The 24,340-nt window shown below is 35.7% G+C and overlaps 1 non-coding gene across 1 annotated transcript; it reads right to left on the reverse strand.

Annotated features, from left to right (window-relative positions):
• Nucleotides 1-4,795: 4,795 nt before the first annotated feature.
• Nucleotides 4,796-4,901, reverse strand: LOC113728360 (small nucleolar RNA R71). Its single transcript, XR_003458083.1, has one exon. It is a non-coding gene; the product is annotated as a small nucleolar RNA R71 (small nucleolar RNA).
• Between the last annotated feature and the right edge of the window lie 19,439 nt (nucleotides 4,902-24,340).

The raw sequence follows: 24,340 nt of genomic DNA on the forward strand, positions 1-24,340 counted from the left end.
TGTTATTATTTATTTTATCATTTCTGTAATTATCAAGTTGTATTAGTTTTCTTGAAAAAAAAAAAAAAAAAAAAAAAAAAAAAAAAAGGGATCGTGGCCTGCAAGCTGCATTTTTGGCAGCTTGCAAAGGGCTAACTTCGTACGTGCCATTGAAGGGCAGGATGAAGGCAGAGGCTGGCCTTCATCCTGACCATTCAGTGGAGGGTTTAAGGGCCTTGGAGTTTCATATAAAAAAAAGAAAACATCAGCCGCAAGAGGGAGTTTTTTGGGGGGGGCATCGACAGGCAAACAGAAAACTGAGCAAGGGTTTGGGCAAGAAACGAAAGGAGAGCTGAGCTAGAGATTGACAGCCAGAAATCTAGAAAGAGAAAAGGGAAAAAGCAAAAGAAAAACCAGGAGAGTTTTGAGAGTTAACGGTGTCGGTGAAGGTGTTCGGCATTTGGGCAGTAACCGCAGCCAGGGGGAGGATTTGGGAGATAGGTTTCGAAGAGAGAAAAGAGAGCAAGAGAGGGGCGGCTGGGTTTTGAGCAAGAAACAAAAAGAGAACTGGGAAGAGAGCCGAGAGAGTTAGGAAAGAAAAACTGAGAAAGGTGAGGGAAAAGAGCGGCGGCCAGAAGAGGAAATTTTCCAGAAAATCTGCTATCCACGCTGACTTTCTGTTATCTTTGGAGGCAATTTTCTCTATGGATTTGGCCCCTTATTGTAGATTTAGACAATCTGGAACATCTACAGCGTAATGGGAGTGTTTTCCATTCAGAAATCTTGAAGGGGAAACCACAGAAAGATAGCCAAATCTGGAGCCAAAGTGATGACTCCATCTGTGCCGAAGTTCTGCGGCGGCATTATTAATCCCGTTTCTGCAATCAGTGTGCATCCCCTCGACAACATTTCACGTTCAACTGGCCATGAAATCTTCCTCAGGTAACTGTAGTCTCTCCTTTTGTTCATTTTACATAATAGTGTAGGGATTTAAGCTAGTTAGATGCGGGTTTTAGGTTGCTTTTGCTGTTGCCAACATTTAATACCCACGTTCATCTTTCTGTTGCACTGATTTTGGTGGTTGTGATTAGTTGTATGCCTGATTGGGGGAACAGATGATTGTTTGGAGTGTTAATAACCCGGGTTGGAGGTCGTGACATTGGGAAGTTTGAGTAGACAAATCACTAAGCATTCATTTCATTACTTCGCATGAATCTGTTTTGGTTGAATTGTGAAGCCGCAGAAATTTTCCAACTTTGCATGTTTTTTATTCTGGTTTTCTTGGTGATGCGGGAAGCACATTTGGTGAGCTTTTTGTTGGGTTTCAAGCTGTGTTCGGCTGGGATGTGTGCACGGAAATCTGCTGCAACGAGCAACAAGCTCGTAGCTTCTGGTTGTTGCAGCGGTTAGACAGAACTGATTTTTTTTTGGGATGATTGAGGTTCTGGTTTCGCACGCCCCTGTCTTGGCAATTTTGTTGGCTGATGTGAAGTAATTCATCTTATCCGTTTGATGCTAATTCTTGGTGGTCCATGTTAGAAGAATCCGAAGGTTGTCTTGCTGTTTTGCTGGTGCTTAAGACAGCGTTTTGAAGCTGCAATTTTTGTAGTAAAAGGAAATATTGCAGTAGTGCATGAATTTCTGCCAATTATTTGCATTTTCTTAATTGGAGTAATTGCAAAGCTGTGTGTATGAATCTGCTGTGCTGAAATTGCTGAACCATGTGTTTAAAGATTATGTAGCAAAGTTCCGCATATAGCTTCATCAATTTGTAAAATTTTGCTGCAGCATGTTTCTCACGTAGCTTGCATGGGTTGCATGAAAAAGTTCCCAAAACTTGCACTTTGAGCCCCAAGTCTCCCCTTAAGCCACTAAGGCCCAAAAACTTTGGAAATTTAATCAATTGGATCCCTTGTATTTTTGCAGCAATGCATGATGGCCCAATTACATTCCATGTTCTTGCAATTAGGTCCTAAGATACTTGCATTTGAACCATTACTTGCCCTTTTCTTTGTCCCTAGACCCTTGAAGCTCCTAAAAGGGTTTGATTAGGCTTGAATGCTTGGTTAGTGTTCGCAATTGAGTCCTTGGAGCCTCAACTTTGCAATTCGATTGCTCGTTTGCTTTCATTTTGCTTAGGTAGTACTTCATGCATGAATTTGTGAACTTCATGACCAAGTGAGCTTGGTTTTGCACATTTTCTTTCATTTTTTTAAATAAATTGGTACCTTGACCATTTCTTTTATTTTGGAGGATAAATAAGTGATTTCACTTCATTGGGCCCCACTTTCAAGGGAGGTACACTCTATCCCTCACTTGCACTTCATTTGACCCTATGTGCTCCTACGTGTTATGTGAATATGCCTGTCTACTTCGCTTTCCTTACCTCCTTGCATGCGTTTACTTACTTTTACTTTTATTTAAGTTTTTATGGGGTATGTGTACACCTCTTGGCTTGTAATAGATAGGGCTCGGAGAGCATCTGGTCCATTTCCCCTTCCCCTTTATGCTTTTATGGGGTATGTGTACACCTCTTGGCTTGTAATAGATAGGGCTCGGAGAGCATCTGGTCCATTTCCCTTCCCCTTGCTTGCTTGTTTTTGTTGCTACATGTTTAATTGCTTTACTAGGCTCTTGCATCTAGTCGAGCATGCTAAATGCTATGTGCTATGTGTTTACGAGTATTTTGGCATGTCTACTTGCTTTCATGGCCATGAATGAATGGAATGGATGAATGTACGTTTCCGCTAGTCCAACGCTGGTCGGAATTCATAGAATGGGCTAGTCCAACGCTAGACCCTTAGGGATTTCCCCTCATTAGCATATCATTTGCTTTTTCACCACATATCATGCATTTTTCTTAGTTTTATCACTTGGCATGCTCCTCGAACCCCCTTTCCCTTCATTTTAGGATTTTTGCATATCATGATAGTTGTAGGGTCCATTTGCTTGAGGGTCCCCTTCTGATAAGGGAAACGAGCGAGTGTGGCTACTCGATAGCCTTAGCACGCTAGTTTTGCCTTCTAATCAAAGGAAAAATCGAAGTCGACAAGTTAGGAGTCACTCCCATACCCGACCTGATGCATTCCCTTAGGTTCATTCATTCTCATTTATCACTCACTCATTCTTTTCAATTCACATTTTCCTTTCCTTATTGTTCATTTTGATTTCTACTTCACAAAATTGCATTTAATTACACCTATATGTACTTATCACTATATTTCATACACTTGCACACAAACACTTGGAATTTTCATACAATTGCACACGTGCACCTTTTCATACACTTCCACACTTGCACATTTGGGTCTCATTTGCATTAATCGACCTCTATGGGGTTTTCCTTTGTTGGCCGCCACAATTCATGTGGTTTGGGACCAAAAGCCTCACGAGAGACATCGTAGAATTTAGGATTGCATTTTTCTTTCCGTTTTGCATTCATATAGTCATATCCAACGTGCGAACATATATTGGGTAGAAAATTAGGAAAGGTAAGGTTAAGTCGCGCAACTAGCCTTGGCTAGGTCAAAGGGGTGCCTTGGATTTTTATCCTTGCCTTCCCCTTTGTCAAACGTGACCCCCGAACCTTTTTCTTTGGCTTACGTGGACTAGGAGTCGTTTTAAAAAGGGTTTTACTACTTTGTCTTTAAAAACACTTTTTGGGTGACTTGGTACACCCCAAATCTATACCAAGTGGCGACTCCGTTTTCATATTTAAAAAACCCTTTTTAAATTTTCATTTGGCCAAATCGTCGCTTTCCAAAGTCCCATGGCCTATTTACTTTTCATTTTGCACACGTTCACACCACACTTCACACACCACACAATTCATTCGAAAAGTGGGGCGCGACAAGTGGAATCTACATCTCTAGATTTATCCTAGAATGAAAATTCTCCATTTGCTAAACTAGATTTGTAGGTCAAATTTGTAGAAAATAGCAATATGATTTCTCTACTCAAATTCATTCATAAGTCTAAATAATAGAAAAAACAAGGACCTAGTAATTGGTTAATTTGCTTCTTGTGGGATCGACACAATACATACCCTACATTACAATTTTGACCTGTATACTTGCAGTTAAATGGATATAAGATCGAATTTAAACTTGTATTGATATAAAAATTCCGTCAAATTTTTGGCACTGCTGCCGGGGAGCGGCAATATTAAAGCCTAATCATCTCTATTAATTTAGACATTTCAATTGTTTTTATTCGAGTTGTTTATAGTTGATTTTAACAATTAAAACTGCAAAATTTCTCTTATTTTCATTTGTAATATATGCACCGATCAAATCGAGAAGTTGTACTTTTTGATCCTGAAATTGAGAGGCTACTACGGAGATAAAAGAGGAATACACCGCATCAAGAGGAACAAGAGGTTTGGCAGCCGATAGAAGAAATCTTGATAGAATTACCATTTGAGAAAGAAATGGCGGAAAATGAACAAAATAGGCGAATTCTACGAGATTTTGCTTTACAAAAAACACAAGGTTCTCAAACTAGCATTGCAAGGCCAACGGTAAATGCTAATAATTTTGAGATTAAACCATCACTGATTCAAATGGTACAACAATTTTAATATGGAGGTAATGCCACCGAAGATCCAAATTCTCACTTGTCAACATTTCTTGAAATCTGTGATACAATTAAGTTTAATGGTGTTAGTGATGATGCAATTAAACTTCGATTGTTTCCATTCTCACTAAGGGACAAAGCCAAGGTTTGACTACAATCTCATCCACCTAACACTTTTACAACTTGGGCTGAATTGGCTAAGGCTTTTCTTAATAAATTCTTTTCACTTGAAAAAACTGCTAAACTAGAATGGATATAACTAGTTTCTCTCAACAGGAAGGAGAGACATTGTATGAAACTTGGGAGCACTATTGGGAATTGCAATGAAGATGTTCTCATCATGGTTTACCAAATTGGTTAGTAGTCCAAACATTTTACAATAGTCTCACATATCCAACAAAGACGCATGTAGATGCGGCAGCGGGAGGAGCATTGATGTGAAAGATAGCTGAGGAAGCTCAACAATTGATTAAAGAAATGGCTGCTAACAACTACCAATGGGCAAATGAACCATGTAATACAAGGAGAACCGCAGGTATGCTCGAAATAGATACCTTGAATATGTTAAGTGCAAAGATGGATAATGGGGTTAAGATACTTAATAGGCATGTTGGTTGTATCTCTAATCAAGGAGTAGTTGTTGCATGTTGTACTGCTTGCGGCAGAGATCATGATGATTCTATGTGTTCTAGTAGCGAACAGGTTCAATATCTTAATAATTACAACCGTCCATCCCAAAACAATCCATACTCCAATACCTATAATTCAGGATGGCGTAATCACCCGAATTTTGGATGGAAGGATCAAGGGAACCAACAAAGACTAGTAAATTCATCGGATTTTCAACCGAAGCAACCACTTCCGGAGTCCAAACCAACTTGGGAATTGGTAATTGAAAAGCTAGCAAATGTATCAAATGATAAAATTGAAAAGTTAACCAGTGCCACTACTCAACGGTTTGAAAGAATTGAAGGAAAGATGGACCAACTCACCAATAAGTACAAGAATGTTGAGGTCCAATTAGGGCAAATAGCAAATGCGATTAACAATCGCAACCAAGGGGATTTACCTAGCAAGATTGAGGTGAACCAAGGGAGCATGTGAAGGCTATAACACTTCGTAGTGGTAAGGAAGTAGATGAGCCGCCTGTAGTTGAATGTGAGGGAGAATATGAAAGAAGAGAGAACAAACAGTTGAGTGAGTTAGGAGAGAATAGTAAGAAAATTAAAGAAAAAGAAAAGGTGGAAGAAAATGAGTCACAAATTGGAGATACAATACCAATTCCACCGTTACCATTCCCACAAAGATTGAAACCTTCGAGAAATGACAAAAAATTTGAGAAGTTTGTCAACATTTTCAAATAATTACATATTAATATTCCTTTTGTTGATGCTATTTTACAGATTCCTTCATACGTAAAGTTTCTCAAGGAGATAATGACTAAGAAAAGGAAGTTAGTAGATAGCGAAACAATTGCATTAACGGAAGAATGTAGTGTCATCATACAAAATAAATTACCACCAAAGTTGAAAGATCCAGGGAGTTTCACAGTTCCTTGCACTATTGGTAATATAGAATTCTCTAAAGCACTTTGTGACCTTGGTGCAAATGTGTCATTGATCCCTTTAACTGTGGCTAGGCAATTGGGGTTGAAAGAGTTAAAACGTACTAATATTTTCTTGCAATTGGCTGACAGGTGTATTAGACATCCAATGGACATATTGGAGAATGTGCTTATTAAAGTACAGAAATTTATTATTCCTGTCGATTTTATTGTTTTAGATATGGAGGAAGATGTCAATGTACCTATTATACTTGGTAGACCATTTCTGGCCACTGCAGGTACAATAATAGATGTTAAACGTGATAAGTTCAAGTTCCAAATAGGTGAAGAGAAAGTGGAGTTTGATTTGAGTAAAGTGGAGAAGTATCCCTCTTTTACTGATCATGTTTATTCCGTTGACATATGTGATGAATTGGCATTAGAGATGAGTCAAGTTAATCTTGGTAATGATTCTCTTGAACTTTGTCTTAATGGTATAGGCTTACAAGAGGAGCAAGTTGAAGAAATGACCGAATTTTTACAGGCATAGGTTCCCTACAAAAGAAGAAAAGCGTATAAGGAATTAGGATTGAGCAAAGGATTACCTCCACCATCGTGTGAGCAAGCTCCACGGTTTGAACTTAAGCCACTACCTAAACACCTCAAATATGCATTTCTTGGAGAAAAAGAGACATTGCCGGTGATTGTAAATTCTGCACTAGATGAGGAACAATTAGGCAAACTCTTACGTGTTTTAAGAAAGCATTTAAAAGCTATAGGATGGACGATTTCTGATATCAAGAGAATCTGTCCAACTATTTGTATGCACAGGATCTTGTTAGAAGAAGATTCTAAGCCAGTGGTTGAAACTCAAAGAAGGTTAAATTCAAACATGAAAGAAGTGGTAAGAGTAGAGATTCTTAAATGGCTGGATGCAGGTATAATTTTTTCAATTTCTGATAGTGTTTGGATTTCTCCTATTCATGTAGTGCCAAAGAAATGGGGGATAACCATAGTACGTGGTAACAATGATGAAATGATTCCATCTAGAATTGTAGTTGGGTGGCGAGTTTGTATAGATTATAGAAAATTAAATACAGCCACTAGAAAGGATCATTTTTCTCTTCCTTTTCTTGATCAAATGGTAAAAATATTGGCCAGAAATGAATTTTATTACTTTTTGGATGATTTTTCAGGATACAATCAAATAGTCATTGCACCAGAAGATCAAGAGAAAATCACATTCACTTGTCCTTACGGCACTTTTGCATTTCGAAAAATGCCTTTTAGATTGTGCAATGCACCGGCCACCTTCCAACGATGCATGATGGCAATTTTTTCTGATTTTAATGAGAAAATTATGAAAATTTTCATGGATGATTTTACTGTATTTGGATCTACTTATGATAAGTGTCTTAACAATTTAGATCTAATTTTGCAGAGATGTGAAGAAACAAACCTTGTAATCAATTGAAAAAAAATGTCATTTCGTGGTTTGTGAGGGCATTGTGCTAGGTCACAAATTTCTTCAGAAGGTATTGAGATAGATTAAGCCAAGATAGAGGTTATTGAGAGAATGCCTCCACCTATCAATGTGAAAGGCATTCATAGTTTTCTTGGACATGTGAAATTTTATCGACAATTTATTAAGAATTTCTCCAAGATTACTAAACCTTTATGTGAATTACTTGCAAAAGATGCTCCTTTTCACTTTAATGATGAGTGTTTATTTGCTTTTAATAGATTGAAGAAGGAACTTGTCTCCGCTCCTATAATAGCATCACTGGATTGGAGCTTACCATTCGAATTGATGTGTGATGCAAGTGATTTTGTAGTTGGAGCTGTTCTTGGGCAAAAACATGATAAGCGACTTCATGTCATTTATTATGCAAGTAAAATGTTAAATGAAACTCAAGTTAACTATGCAACAACAAAGAAGGAGTTGCTAGCAGTGATATTTGTATTAGATAAGTTTAGATCGTACTTAGTAGGATCTAAAGTTATCATTTATACCAACCATGCAGCACTCAAATATCTTTTAAATAAGAAAGATGCAAAACCTCAACTAATTCGATGGATTTTATTATTGCAGGAATTTGATTTGGAGATCAAAGATAAAAAAGGATCCGAGAACTTAATCATTGATCATCTTTCTAGACTGGAAAATATACCTCAAGAAGACCATTCATCCATTAAAGAAGAATTTTCAGATAAGTTTTTAATGGCAATTTATAAATCACCATGGTATGCTGATCTAGTTAACTTTATAGTTAGTGGAGTGATACCAAGTGATTTGAATTCTCATCAAAGGAAAAAGTTCTTAAATGATACTAAACATTATTTTTGGGAGGAACCGTTCTTTTACAAACATTGTGCAAATGGAATAATTAGAAGATGTGTTCCGGAAGAAGAGGTATATAGTATTTTAATATATTGTCATACTCTTGAAACGGGAGGTCATTTTAGTACAACTAAAACCGTAGCAAAGATATGACAATTTGGATTTTATTGGCCTACTATGTACCGAGACACTAGAAATTGAGTTAAAAGTTGTGATCAATGCCAAAGAACCGGTAATATTTCAAGAAAGAATGAAATGCCTTTGACTACATATTTGGAAATTGAGTTATTTGACGTTTGGGGTATTGATTTTATGGGACCATTTCCTAACTCATATAATAATAAGTACATCCTATTAGCAGTTGATTATGTCTCTAAATGGATGGAAGTCATTCCTTCACAAACTAATGATGCTAAAGTTGTACTTAAGTTCCTTAAACGGAACATATTTTGTAGGTTTGGAGTTTCAAAGACAATAATAAGTGACGAAAGTAAGCATTTTTGTAATAAAATTATTGACACTTTGTTGCTTAAATATGGTTGTAGGCATAAAAAGTCACTCCCCTATCATTCTCAAGCCAATAGTCAAGCGGAGTTGGCCAACCGGGAAATTAAAATCATTTTGGAGAAAACGATCAATCGATCGAGAAAGGATTGGACAAACAAGCTTGAAAATGCTTTGTGGGCGTATAGAACGACATTTAAAACACCGTTGGGAATGTTTTCATATAAACTTGTTTATGGGAAAGCGTGTCATTTACATGTAGAAATAGAACATAAAGCTTATTGGGCCATTAAAATTATTAATTTTGATTTTAAATCTGCAGGTGAAAAGAGAATGCTTGAGTTAAGCGAATTGGAGAAATCACGGTTAACCTCGTATGAGAATGCCAGAATTTACAAAGAAAAAGTGAAATTTTGGCATGATAAACACATTCTCCCTAAGCATTTTGAAGAAGGGCAAAAGGTATTATTGTTTAACTCAAGGCTTAAATTATTCTCTGAAAAACTTAAGTCTCGATGGTCCGGGCCATTTGAAGTGGTTCGCATGTTTCCTTATGGAGCAGTGAAAATAAAAGGAGAAAATGGTGCCCCATTAAAAGTAAATGGTCAAAGATTGAAACCCTATTTAGCCGGAGAAAAGGTTCCTAAAGGAGTGATTTACTCCTTAGGAAACACAATAGAGAGTTAAAGAAGCTATAAGAGAGTCGAGTTTAACGACACTAAACAAAGCGCTTGTTGGGAGGCAACCCAATAAAATTGCAGTCGTGTGTTTTTATGTCTTTCTTATATTTTGGTGTTATTTGATTGACTAATTATATGTATTTCACGTGTTTGTAGGAGATATCGGAGTTTCAACATCTATCTTGGAAGTGCATTTAAAGGACAAGTGTAAAAAGGAAGGTTTTCTTATAGAATTGTATTTTAAGTGTTTAGAATTATCATTCATATATACATTGTGTATTTCAAGTATATTCAAGTGAGTTTTGGTGATAACATGTTTATAAATGCCCATGGACTCATTTGATATGCATTTAATGTCCAAAGGTACTATTTTGATGTCAAAGTGTAAAAATGAGCAAAGAACCTCACCCTTCGATTTACAATGTAGATGTGTTTGATGTGTTTTGAAAGGTTGGATATTGTGTTTTTAGTATATTACACTTGCGTGGGGGGTTGGATTTGATAAAAAGTTTGTCTTATGTGTAATTCTGAATTAGCCGAAAAAGAGAGAAAAGTTTAAAAAATTGCAGTTTCTGCAATTAGTGCAGAATGGTGCTGATCCGAGCTCGGATCCAAAAATCCAAACGGATCCGACCTTGGATCCTTTGAAGATCAAAAATAAAAAAATCCAGACGGATCCGACCTTGGATCCTTTGAAGATCAAAAATAAAAAATAGGGGATCCGAGTTCGGATCCAACAAAACCCAGTTGGATCCGAAGGCTCGTCTGATCATCTGGAGGAACGGATCCGAGCCCATCAGATCCGAGTCCTGATCGAACCGATCCGACCTCGGATCGGTTCGCGATATGAATGAAACCAAGGGCTCGGTTCCTCATTTTTCCAATTCTTCCTCTCCTATTCACCCGAAACCCTAGCCCCTCTTCACTAATCTTCCATTTCATCCAAAAATCTTTCAATTTTTCAGCATTAAAACATTCCCCAATCTTTTGTGATCCAAAACCTTCAGCAATTTTGAATCAAAAACAACAATTTTGGGGTTTTTGATCTTAAAAAGGGAATTCGGGCCGAACTACAAATTTCCAAATTTGGGGGTGAATTTGGACTGTTTTCTTCCTCATTTTTGCATCATTTTCATCCTCTCGCATCTTCCTATACATTTGAGGTAACAATTTGCAATTTTCTTTGAGATTTCATAATTTCCAATTTTACATTTTTTCTAATTTTTGGGCAAATTTTGGTAATCGTTTATATGTTAAAATTTCTTGATATAATTGTTGTGCTAAAATAAGTTGTTACAACTATTTTTATGCTTAGTATGGAGAAAATTGTGGATTTGGTGATATTTTTTGTATTTTTTGGGCTTGAGCATTTTGATGATTTAAACTTGTGAATTTTTGCTTTCATTACATATATGAATTTGTTCTAAGGAATATAAATCACTGTTGTACAAATTGTAAACAATATGTGATCATTAGAGCAAATTTCATTTCGTAAAAGGGTGTGTTTCTTATTAGGCTTAAGCACATTAAATATTTTTTAAATTTCTTACTTCTTTGAATAAGTTGAATTTGTTTTAAATGTTGTGGTGCTTATCTTTGTGCCATTTAGCGGATTCCATTTGATCAAGGAACGAATTAGTATGAAGTCCATGGATATAAATGCTAAATAGTTGAATTTGAATGATATGTTAAGCATGCTGAGAATTTTGGACATGTGCTCTTGGATAGGTAATTTTGAGTGACATTAATATTGCAATTGAGTTTGAGAAGTAGTTAAATAGGCTATGTATTTGAAATTGTCAATTGTTGATAGGGAGTTTAGCCTTTTTTCAAGGGGAAATTCTGCCGAAATTTTCTTAAATTCTATTCAACATATGTGAGCAAGTTTATATTGGATTTGTTTGGATTGGCTTGATTTCAAATAAAAAAATTTACTTCACAAATGTCAACCACCTTTTTATCTTCCCAATCATTTTTTTATCTCACATACATCACATCACAAAAAGTGCTACAGTAATTGTTTCAAATAAATCATGCAAATAAACTCTTATCCAAACAAACTCGTTGTTTCTAATGACTATTTATCTCGTTTGTGTATAGGCGTACTATGGCTCGCACAAGGAGGTCTCGTATTCGTACTCCTACACCTTCTTCGAGCGAGGAACGAGCTCCTTCACCTGAGGAGTCACCAGTGGAGGAATCCCCTTCACCTGAGTCACCTCCACGCTCACGGCGTAAGAGAGCATCTACGAGCCATGAGGAGCCAGTTCCAGTTTATGATACCACTCGTTTCACCTCGCTCGAGAATCAATAGTGGTACGAAACCAGTCTAGACAAAGAAATCATCATTGAAAAATATTTGGCACCGGAGGTGGACGACCACTATAAAATCTCCACGGCATTCAAGCGATTTGGTTGGGATGATAGTTCTACTCCAATGTGGAAAACAAACAATGCCACAGTGGCAACCTCATCGTCTCGTGGGTTCGAGGCAAAAGAGTGGCTCTCAATCGGGATACAATCGCCAAATTCGTCAAACTCAAGGACGATGGAGAAGATGTGAAATTGACTAAGGAATTCAAAGCACGTGATCCATGGCAAGTGGGAGAAACTGTGTCACGTCTTAAGGGTCAATACCGTGAGCGAGGAAGTTCTAAGAAACTCATAGTATACGCGGATTCCTTTGAGCCTCGATACCATCTTATTTTCTATCTTTTGCTTTCAATGTGGTACCGAAAAGAAGTGGAAAACAATAGCTCCGCAATAGTGACCTCTACTTCATAGACAAGATGATGAATGGAGTAGGTCGGCAGCTGACTGGAATACCTCTGCCCAGTATCATCATCAGTTACATGTGGACCACAACTAGCATGAGAGCTAGTGAAACCTGTTTTGGGTTTCCTCACCTACTCTCCTTTCTTTTTGACAAGCTCAAGGTTCCTCTTGGAACTGAGCGAGCCATTGTCACTAGGGCTACCGAGGAGGTCAATGTCTCAATACTCAAGTCCTTGGGTATCCCTACTGATTTTGGAGCTGCTCTGGTTCGAAACTGTGACTCCCCCACTCCTCCCTAAGGCGAACCAAAGGGTATCCGCAGGACGCCTGCCTAACTCTCGCCAGGACTCAAGCAATTCCATTCAAGCTTATTATCGAACCACACAATACAAGTAAATAACTTAAGTACAGTAAATGCGGAAACGTTCAAACTTAACAATAGTCATCCATTATCCAACCCGCACGTTGGGTGTTCAAAATATATCATGAATCCCAAATATACATCACGCCCCAAAAGTTACATTTCAATTCCAAAAGTACAACCCAAAACCAAGGACATCGCCAAAATATAATAGAAATCCTAAACAAAAGCACATCAGGAGGGTTTCGCCAGTACACTTCCGAGTTCCATCCTGTTAAGGAAAACAAATCTACAGGGTGAGCAAAACGCTCGTGAGGCCAAGAACACACATGCAGGCACATAGTTCAGGTAACAATCCCAAATAACAGTTCAAGTGATAAATTACAAGTAATTCATAAAGCCAACAAAATGTAAACAGAAATAATTCAAGGATATGGTAACAGAAACAATTCAAGGATATGGTAGCTCTCAGGAGTTAGGTTCCACTTGCTTTGCCAGTTCATTCGTATATCTTCCTGCGATGACTCTCCGTCAACTAGGTTGATATTTCCAAACCATAGATCACCACTTACTTCTCATCCATCCACCATACACCATTTCGAGCCCACACGACATTTATAAAGCGATACTCCACGAGTATGCCAAGCAAGATCTCTCAATGGATCAAGCTTATCATGTGAATCTCATGTCTCACCGAGGTTCCTGACCAAGCCCATACCAGCTCTAGTTCCAAGGTCGGCCTATGAGTTTGGGCGTCCCCCATGTATCATGTAAGTGTCGAGGAGATTCACTCCAACGACGTATGCAGCCATAGCATACCATATCATGTATTCAAGCATTTGACAGGTTTAAGCATGTATTCCAGGTCATGTAAACCATGCAAACCATGTTAAACATGAGTCATTTGTTTCAAATGAGAACAAGTGCGATAAAGTACACACTCGACTCCATTTTTCAAACCCAAGTAGGCTAAGCGTGTAATCCGGTAAGCCAAGCATGAATCAAGTCCATAGAGTTCAAATAGTCATACACTTGACACTCACCAAGCAAATCAAGAAGAAATATTTTCTGGAAGTTCAAGTGTTCACTGTAGGATCCTCTTGAAGGTCCTCATGTGCGCCTGAGCAAAATATAATGTATTATCATTCACGTGCCCCAATTATCAAGGAAAATTGTATGTTAGTACAATCTAAGAAAATTTCATGAAAACGGACCTCAATTACTCGTAAATCGAGGTTTAATTAGAGTTTCTTAAAGTACAAGAGCGATCGAGTTTTCATTTTGGGAAATCAAGTATAAAACGTTCAAGTAATATCGAAGGAATAAGGAGTGCTTGAAAACTCCCTTCCTTTGGAATTCGGAAAATTTTCAGTTTTGATACGATATTTTGAAATATCGTATCTCACATTCTACATGTCAAAAATTGGAAAACTTAGTACTGTTGGAAACCTCTTTGAAAGTACTAAAAGTTTTTAGAAGACACTTTTCCATGATTCTAAATGGAAGATATTCAAAAATTGGATCAAAGTTACTGTTTCAGAGTACTTAAGGTTGTGTTGGGGTTGGTTTTTCGCTAACTTTGGAAATTTGGCAAAATTCACACGTTGCGAGCTAGCCTCTGAAATTTGTAACTCAATTAGAGCTGCAAGTATGGTTTTTAACAGAAAATGTGGATGAAGAATCGGAGTTTCGAATACCGAGATATGGTAGCTCAAAATTAGGGAAAAATTCACTGGTGAACAAATTTCCAGATTTGAGCTTCCAACTTTGGGACTTTAGTTAGGTATCGAAATGAACTTGGATTGGTACAAAATTCGGTAGTATAATACTCCTATATAAAGAGTATCCCTCTATCAAATTTTATGAAAAAATACCTTCGGGAAGGTAGTCACTCAAACAACCAAAGTTTCGAAAATTCTAAGACAAAACTGCCTTGAGCCTTTTGTTTTCTATTCCAAATATTTGGTTAAGGAAAAATTCCTCAAACATAGCTCATTAGTGTAGGCAAAGCCTAAGGAACATTCATGGCACATTTCATAAGTGTTTAGTACCAAAATATTCAGTTAGCAAGTCTACACCAAGCCTTGCATCAAATCTGTCCAAAAGTTAGGGTTTTCAAGAGCAGGGCAGGTTCCGTATTTTGATCATAAATCACTCAACTTAACTCAGAATTGGGCATGATTTATGGCCTTGGAAAACACATTCATTGAGCTATAATTTCACAGAAGAAATCATTTTGAAATTCGGCACACAACTAGCTCGAATTCGAGCCACAAGTTGCAGCCTCAGTATTTCGCTCCAGGAAAATAGAGAAACAGAACAGCCGACTTTAAATGGTTGGTTCGGTTCACATACATGGAACCAGAACGTGCATTTTATACCGTCGGAAAGGTGGGAATGTCTAGTTTTAAATGCCGCTGACGGTACTTGATTTCGACATTTGAACAGTTCCAGATTTACTAGCTTTGTGAAATCAATTCATTTGACCAACCAAACCTCAATATTTTTCAATGAAATTTTATACACCATTTATACAACATATAAACATCATATATAAGTCATCACAACCTCAAAATTCCGCAAAAATAGGTACGTTCAAAGCAGGGGCAGAATCGAAACTTTTCACCCCATGCATTTCTTGAAGTTCATACTACTAATACACCACTAATTTACCATTTTGAGCACTAAACTAACATTAAATTCATCATCAATTATCACATCAGCCATCAAGACAAAGAGTGGGAGTTCATAGAGCCCACCTTCCAAATTTTCCAATAATAACAAATACCCATATGAATACAAGAGCTTAAAGGTGTTAAACAACCTTCATAAACCAAGATTAGAGTGTCGGATCATTACCTACTCTAGTTGATGACCAAGGCAGTGATTTTTGGTCCCCTTTGCTCCAGAAAAACCGTAAGTTTTAGCTCCTTTTTGCAGCTCAAAGTGGTGTCCAAGAGTAGGTCTAAGTGTGTATGAAATTTGGTAGGATTTGGATAAAGATTGGTGAGGTTTTTGTGAGAAGAAATTTTGAAACTTGGAGGTTGAGGGAGAGAGAGGCTGGCCGGCTATCTTTGGAGAGGAGAGAGAGTGTGAGTTGATCTAATTTGGCTTCCAAGAGAAGCTTCATTTGTGTGGCCCATAATTGTGCAAAAGTCAACTCTCACTAGTGCGTATATGCGCGCGATTCGGGCTCGATTTCTTTCGAGTTTATTTCACTAGTGCACTAAACCTCTAATGCACTTATATTCATATAAATATTATTCACTCTTAATTGTCCCAAAATAACGGTCTAAAGTCCCTCAATTAATCGCGCGCGTGAAAACGCATATTTCCAATTTAGGCGCGATAAAGTGAAACCTTCAAGAAATTCTTGTAACGATCGTACCACTAACTATCACTTGAATACTTAAACCTAAAATTACCTATTTTAGAACCATTGTACATGTCTCCAAATTTTCGAGCTTATTGTACTCCCAAATGGCTAAAGTTTTCAGACACGTTTTCACTATTTTCATTAATCGAGCTTCCAAAAAATTAATTTTTGAAACGAGTCACCTTAAAAATATAATGAAGTCATAACTCCATGTATTTAAGTCTAATAAGGCTAGAAAATAATAATCGAAGCAAATATTCGAATAAATAATTAAATGAGCAAAAATAAGAGTCGAAAAATAATAATTTTTACGAGTCCTCACAGAGACATTGGAGAAGCTTCGACTTCTGCTCAGCCCCCACCTCACACTCAATAGGAACCAGTAGTTCAAAAGAAGGAGGTGCAGTAGACTCTTCCTCCTCCCGTTTCGCGACCACCTCCTCCGCCGCGCTCCAAGTGGCAAGAAGTTTTTAATGCCATCTGTTGCATGGAGATGAGGGTAATGGAGCGCATTGACCAGACGGAACGGATGATGACAGAGCGACTTGACAGGCATGATCGTCGTCTTCGTGTGATCAAAGATCATTTCCACATTCGTTGATCACCTACTCCGACGCCTCACCATGAGGAGTGGCATATTGGTACATCACATGGTCCCCATGGAGCTGAGGAGGCAGTAGACCCTCGTTCCGATCAGCCATGAAGATCCTTAGTTGATTGGATCTTTTGTTTCTTTACTTTTCTTTTATTTTGTACCCTTTTATCTTAAACATTGTAGTTTTCCTTTGGAATATCTTGTGCTACTTATGGTTCTTCGTACCCTTTTGTTTCATTTTGGACAGAATTTCGATGTTCGTGAGAATTAATGGCTTCGAGTTGCATCACCACTTCTTTTGAGGGGAGTATTAGTTTCTTTTATCTTCCTCTCAATGAGGACATTGAGAATTTTAAGTGTGGGGGGGGGGATTACTTTATCTTACGGATGATTGTGTCTTGAAATGCGAAATGCATGATTTTAGTTGTCTATGACTTAAAAATGTTGGAATTATATTTGGAAATATTGTCATAAGATTAATTTTCTTGAAATTGAGTTTGTTGGCAGGGAGTTTTGTCCATTTTTATGGAGAAACTCTGTCAAAAGTTTTCTAAAATATTTTCCAATATTTCAAATTAATGGCCAAAATGTTCAATTTTAAGTACCTAATTTTTTTCACTGGATAAAATGTTATATGTATATTGGGAAGGTTTAGTCCTCATTTTGCTTGGAATGAATTATTATGCAAATAGGATTTTTACATTTTAGAAAGTATATTTGGTTAAATAAGAAAAATTATGCTTTGAATTTTGCATGTTTAATGATATTTCTCATTTTTACTTAATTTTATAAGTAAGTGATTGATATAGTCAAGACAAGGCCAGATTCTTCCTTTAATTATGCTTAGAGGGAAAAGAAAAATTTTCTAAGAAAACAGAGTAGTAGTAGTATTTCACCATAAAAATAGGGAAAACTGGACTACTCTAAACCATTTTATCATGAGAATGAAGTTTGGTAATATTGAAAATGAATCCCTGATTAAACAAGAATAATAACAAGAGGTAAATCCATTTATTTGTGTTTTTATGCCATAAGTGGAATCCACATCCCTAGATTTATCTTAGAGTGAAAATTCTCCATTTGCATTTAGCATTTGCTAAACTAGATTTGTAGATCAGATTTGTAGAAAATAGCAATATGATTTCTCTGCTCAAATTCATTCATAAGTCTAAATAATAGAAAAAACAAGAACCTAGTAATTGGTTAATTTGCTTCTTGTGGAATCGACCTGATACATACCCTACATTACAATTTTGGCCTGTATACCTGCAGTTAAACGGGTATAAGATCGGATTTAAACTTGTATTGATATAAAAATCCCGTCAATTGTTGAAAGATTGTTTAGTTAGTCATGTTTGAAAAATGTTTTAGCAATAAATTGATTTTGCAACATAAAAATCGTATGAATTGTAGTATTGCAAAACTATATGTTGTGTTACAGGTATAGGATCTTGGTCCTGCCATTAGTTAGGGGTAAAAGTTATGATATTGGAAGGATAGCTGTGGCCTAATCTTGATAAGGTCCACAAACTTTTCATTATTAGTGGCTTTGAATACTGTCGGGTAAACATGATTTCCTATTAATGGATACTTTAATAGTTATTTTAGTTAATTGTAAATACATTAGTCATCTTTTTCATATCAATTTTGACAAACTTTGTTTGATTTTCCTTATAACCATGAATATAGGAAAGTTAATGAATTATTTCGACCACCATACTCCTAATATGAAAATTTGGATGAAGTTAAAAACGTATCTGTGCACAGTATTACACTAGAGGGAGATATGCCTATCTCCAACTTTGTTCATTTCTTGTCGGTCACTAGCATGATAGTTGATGATCAACCTGAAGCTATAATTATTAGGAGTTTTCATTGGCTGGTAATCGATAATTTGGTTAAAAAAATAAAATTTTTGGATTTTTTCAATAAGGTCAATATCGATTTATCGTCCAAAGATTTATTTAGCAATTGGATATTGGTAATTGGATTTCAGTTGGATAGTCGATATTTCAGTAAAATATCCAAAATTTTAGATTGGTTTTGTAATTTAGATTAGTTAAGTATATTTAAGATGTAATTAAAAATATAAAAGCTATTAATATGTTAGTTAATATGCTTTTAGGGTCACATGTTTGTTATAAGCATAAATTATAACTTATAACACTATTGACTAATATATTAATATGTAAGATGATATATTAGTAGGCTAAGATGATATATTAGTAGGCATGAAATATATAAGATATTTAATTAAAATATAAAATTTGGTAATTCGATTGGCAATCAAAAGTTTGGGAATCAAATTTGAATGCCCATTCCCAAATTATTTAACCAAATTTTAAAATTGGATCTTAATCGATTTTCTCAAATTCCATTTTATTGATATCCCATTTCTAATCTAAATTGGTTCAGCCAGCTATTTTATTTTTTCTGAAGTGTGGGCACCCTAGTAATAATTCTTTCTTACATTGCTAGATTGAACTCCCTATCTCATCTAAACGTCATGGACATTAGGACCTTGTTGTTTGATGTTGGCTTTACAGATATTGAACAAAGTGTTGGGGCTGTACTTATTAATCTCAATAGTGAAATCTTTTTATGCATAGTGTTGTAGCATTTCTAAGAGTTTTAGTTCAAACTATCACATACAATAATCTCTCAAGCGAAGACTTATTGCTCACTTCTATGAAAGCAGAAGTATTCGCATGTATAGGTTTTGTGATTGATTTGCATATATCAAAATACAAACGGAATAAGAGAGTTTTTCAAAATTTTGTGTGATAGGTTATTCATATTATGCTACTTGCATGTCAAAGGAGATGCTATGGATTGATAAGATGTATGAGAGATTTGCTAACTCTTGCTTGCAATTAAATCCTTTAAAGCAGTTACATGTCTTTCAAATTAGTAAGGAATTCAATCTCCCTATTGATTGTGCTGCACGTATAGGATTAAGATTTGGAGATTGTACAGAGTTTGATAGTAAGGAGTTCCAGAAGAAAATTGCAAACTCTAGAAAACCTATGCAAGTTGGTTCCTTCTATCTGTCAAACATATAGTGGTTAGAAGATCGGATCTGCCTTCCTTATGTGCTAAGTTGAGATTGGCTTGAAAGATGTTAAACAAAAAGTTGGAAGCGATAATGTGAGAAAAGTATTCTGTTGCAGTTGTTGAAGATGGTTTTCTATATGGCATGTTAGATTGTTGCATCATTAGTGGAACTAGTTCCATCATTACTGAAGCATTGTCGATGGCATTGAAGTACATTTGATTTTCTCTAAAGCTATTTAAATAGTATTTTAGACGTTGACTTTTTTTCTTCATAGTATTTTGAATGATATAATAGATATTTGATATTTTCTCTAAAATTATTTGGATGGTAATTGATTTTATCTTTAATTGAAACTTTATTTCTTTTATGTTAAAGTATTTAAAATCATTATTGGAAATTGATATCTTTCTTTATTTTAAGTGATGGTTTGTAGATTCCACCATTATCTATGATATTTGAACTTTTATTTGAGTACTTAAAATCAATATTATAAATTGACATATTTTCTTTAAGTTTTGTGTACTTATAATTTGCGTGTCTCAAAAAATCAAGAGTATGATACTCTCAAAATTTTGTATCATAGGAAAGGTAAATTGTACTATCTGAATATCAAAGAGCTGCTGCAAGTTGACAATATACTATATGAGAGATTTACCAGTTCTTACTTGTAATTAAAAAAAGTATTTGTAAGAGATACATATCCTTCAAATCAATAGGGAAGTTAGTCTCCTTACTGATTGTACTACACATATGGAAGTGAGATTTAATGATTATGCAAAGTTGGATATCAAGGAGTTTCAGGAGATAATTGCAAACTTTGAAGAATTTAGGCAAGCCAATTCCTTCTGTTGTATAAAAAATACATTGATTAGAAAATCGAATCCTCCTTCTTTTCATGCCAAATTAAGAATGACCTTGAAAAAGTTTTATATGGCATTAAAACAAAGCTAAAAGTGATACTATGAGAAAAATGATTACAACTACTAAAAGCGATTTTCTGTGTAACATGTTGAATGGTTCAATCATTATTGAAGTTTACATCATTACTAGAGGATTGTTGGTGGCATATGGAAGATTATTAGTAACATTTGTGATTTGATATTTTTTTCAAAAACCATTCTGATAAGGATTGTTGGTGGTATTATGGTATATGTGATTTGATATTTTCTTGAAAACTATCGGATGAGAATTGATATTTCCTTGAAAACTATTTGAATTTCGAATGAGAATCATTAGTGGCATTGTGGTATATGTAATTTGATATTTTCTCGAAAGCTATTTAGATGATATTTTAGGCACTTAGAGTTGATTTTATCTTGATTGGAACTTTAAACTTGTGTTTCTTTCATGTCAAAGTACTTAATATCAAAATTGAAAACTGATATCATTCCTTTATTTGAAATAATGATTTGTGGACTATGATATTTGACATTTTTGTATTGAGTATTAATTTATCTTGAGAAAATTCATTTAGCTACATAGATTAGGCTATCTTAATTATTTAAAAATAAATCACGGTTATCTTAATTGTTGCAACATGTTGAGTTTTTTTAAAATGTATTTATACTTTTCTTGAGTTGCATGTGGTTCGTCAGGATGGTTCTTATTACTATCAAAGATTCATGATTAAAATAGTTCTTAGTCTTTTTTTCACTATTTGTTAGTTTGTTGTGTCAATTAAACCCAAAAATGTATCAATGATATAATACACAATCAATTTAACACTTGTGGTTTCAACATTAAACAAATTAATTACAAATATCGCTCAAATTTTAGCACTCAAATATATTAATTGCAAATTTTGTTCAATTGTCTCTGAGACATTAGCACAAGTTTAGACTTTACAGATATCCAAGAAGAAAAAAAATTAATATCTAAATTTAAGATCTACTAATCATTATGAAAGGAGCAAATTATCTGGCTGGCCATTAAACTTTTGCAATCGTCGAGTTTTGGTCACTCAACTATTAAAAGTATGGTTTTGGCTACTAAAATGTATAAAGTTAAAACTCGTGGCCATTCTGTTAGATTTAGCCATTAAGTTTGTCGATCTGTCTGTTTACACGATTTTCAAGACAAAATTCAGGATCAATTTAGGAAGTTAAAAATAGCACTTGCATCTCTTCTTCCTTTCCTATGCATCTGTTCTTTGTCCTCCTTTTGTTTTTTCGTAAACCCAGACATCAAACATTTGAGAAATGAACAAAAACGGTTCTTGGTGATTCCTGGAACCACTCACAGCACCATTGCCAGTGGGAAGGAGTCACTTGTGGTACTCGACACCAAAGGGTCATTGCCTTGACTTTGAGGAGAAAGCAGTTGTTTGGAACTATATCTGCTTAGGTCAAAAATCTAAGCTTCATGAGGTTCATCCAACTTGGGGAGAATCAATTCCATGGTGGGATTCCCCAAGAATTCGTTCGCCTCCTCAGGTTAAGAGTCTTGAACTTGTCGAGTAATGCACTCAGTGGAAAAATCCCAGAAAATCTGAGCCACTGCGCAGAGATGATAGCTATTGACCTAACCAGTAACAAGCTAGAAGGGAAGACTCCAATCGATCAACTAAGCAATTTGAAGAAGCTTAAACGATTATATTTTACCAAAAGCAATCTGACAGGAGATATTCCCTCTCCCATTGGGATCTTATCATCATCATTGATCGGACTTGGCCTTGACTTCAACAATCTGGAGGGAATTTGCCTCTGGAGATGGGGCTTTTGAAAAGGTTGGTTCAATTATTTCTCGAATGAACGGGGATTCAATCCACTGAGGCTTCTCTCGAAATGGATGTGAAGGCTCAGACTTCTTGCTATCTTCCCAAGCTAGTTAGTGGATCGAGAGAGCTCCGCCCAAAGAGTGCCTACAGCCCGTGCTAGCCCAAGATCCATCTAAGCATCCCACAGGTGATGAAATAGTACCGGCAACTGGTGGAGCTTCTAGGATCAGATCTGCAGCTCCTTCTGTAACAGCTTAGGGTGGATTGGTTTGAATAGCCCTATTGACTAGGAGAGTCAGCATTCCGGCAGCTTTGACTCTGTTGCAGGAAGGACTCCTTGGAGTTCCATACCATGACTTCCATGGCAATCTCCCAATTGATGTGGGTCTCACCCTACCAAATCTGAAACTATTAGCTGTTACGGAAAACAATTTCTCTGGAATCTTTCCCACTTCAATCACCAATGCTTCTGGGCTTGAGGAAGGAACTTGAGGAACTTGCCCTAAGGAAGAAGATGCTATTTTTAACTTCCTAAATTGACCCTGCATTTTGTGTTGAAAATCGTGCAGACAGATAGATTGGTGAACTTAACGGCTAAATCTAACAGAATGGTCACGAGTTTTAACTTTATGCATTTTAGTGGTCAAAACCAGACTTTTAATAGTTGAATGACCAAAACTCGTTGATTGCAAAAGTTTAGTGGCCAACTAGATAATTTGCTCTTATAGAAAGTCATGTCTAATTTTGAAGCTCTACACTGAGATTTGGTTACAATTAATTATTTAAAATTTGCTTTGTAAGGGCACTAAAGTAGTTGAGATTTGTTTCCACAAGACAAATACTCTTTGTAGATAAACAAACCACTTCAACTTGTGAATTGCATTGCACTAAAAGTAGTGAAACCAATAGGTAAAAGAATAGTGGAACCAGTAGTTGAATTATGCTCAAGGAATAAGAAGACAAAGATGCCAAAATAAGATGGGTCAAACCCTAATTTGTAGATTTTATTCTATCTAAGTCGGGTGCTCATCTTTATTCCGCAACTTTATTAAAGCGCTTTGATGCGTGCAAAGTATTCAACTCATTTTCAAAAATTCTATAGACTTTAGCAAAAAAAAAATCCAAGTTGATTATTTTGGCAATTTTTAGTCTTAATTGATTAGGCCAATAAGATATTTGACATATAATCATCCTTTAAATTTTGCATAAAGAGTATATAAATGTTATTTTATCAAAATCAAGTGAACTGTTAAGTAACTTTATTAGGTAACCTTGGTGCATACAAATAATTCAGCCCATATTGCAAAAGTTATGGGTAGACTTTAGCCTAAAATCTAGATAAGTCATCCGTCAATTTGTACTCCACACTAAGCACACCAACAAGAGATTTGACAAACAAATTGCCATTTAAAAATTGCACAAAAAAGTATAAAAGAGAGGATAGATTTCAAAAACACACGGTTTGAAGAAAATCATAACTTTGAAAAATAAATAAAACTTGACAATAACACAACAACAAGAGCATTTGCCCAATCAGAGAAATAACTGTTAGTAATATATACAAAATAACTAGGATGATTATAATGCTAACTTAATATGAAAAGAAGAAAGATGAAGTGCAATATCTTAACAATATTTATAAATTAAATTACAAGGAACATAATTATAATGAATCCATGTGTAAATCAAAACCATTCTCAAAAGGAAAAAGTCTTATCAAACTAGAAAAGAATGAAACTCGGAAGAAGAAGTAGAAAAATCAAGCAACAAGGAAAAAATTGAAGATTTTATGGTTAATTATCGTATTACTCATTCTAACTGTCATAACAAAGAAAATAAA

Source organism: Coffea arabica, chromosome 2c (genome assembly GCF_036785885.1).
Source record: "Coffea arabica cultivar ET-39 chromosome 2c, Coffea Arabica ET-39 HiFi, whole genome shotgun sequence".
Taxonomy (NCBI): Eukaryota; Viridiplantae; Streptophyta; class Magnoliopsida; order Gentianales; family Rubiaceae; genus Coffea; species Coffea arabica.